This window comes from Myotis brandtii, unplaced genomic scaffold, assembly GCF_000412655.1.
Source record: "Myotis brandtii unplaced genomic scaffold, ASM41265v1 scaffold2108, whole genome shotgun sequence".
Classification (NCBI taxonomy): Eukaryota; Metazoa; Chordata; class Mammalia; order Chiroptera; family Vespertilionidae; genus Myotis; species Myotis brandtii.
Genome location: NW_005357881.1, coordinates 2,437 through 2,648, shown reverse-complemented (window position 1 = coordinate 2,648; position 212 = coordinate 2,437).

Genomic DNA, 212 nt, shown 5'->3' with positions numbered 1-212 from the left:
ACCAAAGTTAACCAGATTTACAGTTCTCACCTTCTGGCAGGAAAGCAATCACATTAACAGTAACCTGAATGGAGACAGCTTCAGGAAGCCAGGTAGTTGCAACTGAGTTTTATTGAAAGAAGCAGTAAAGTGGTTCACATGGTTCCCACCTCACAACCCACCCCTCACCCTCAAACCACGCAGGACCAAGTCTCAGGCCAGGGAAACACTTT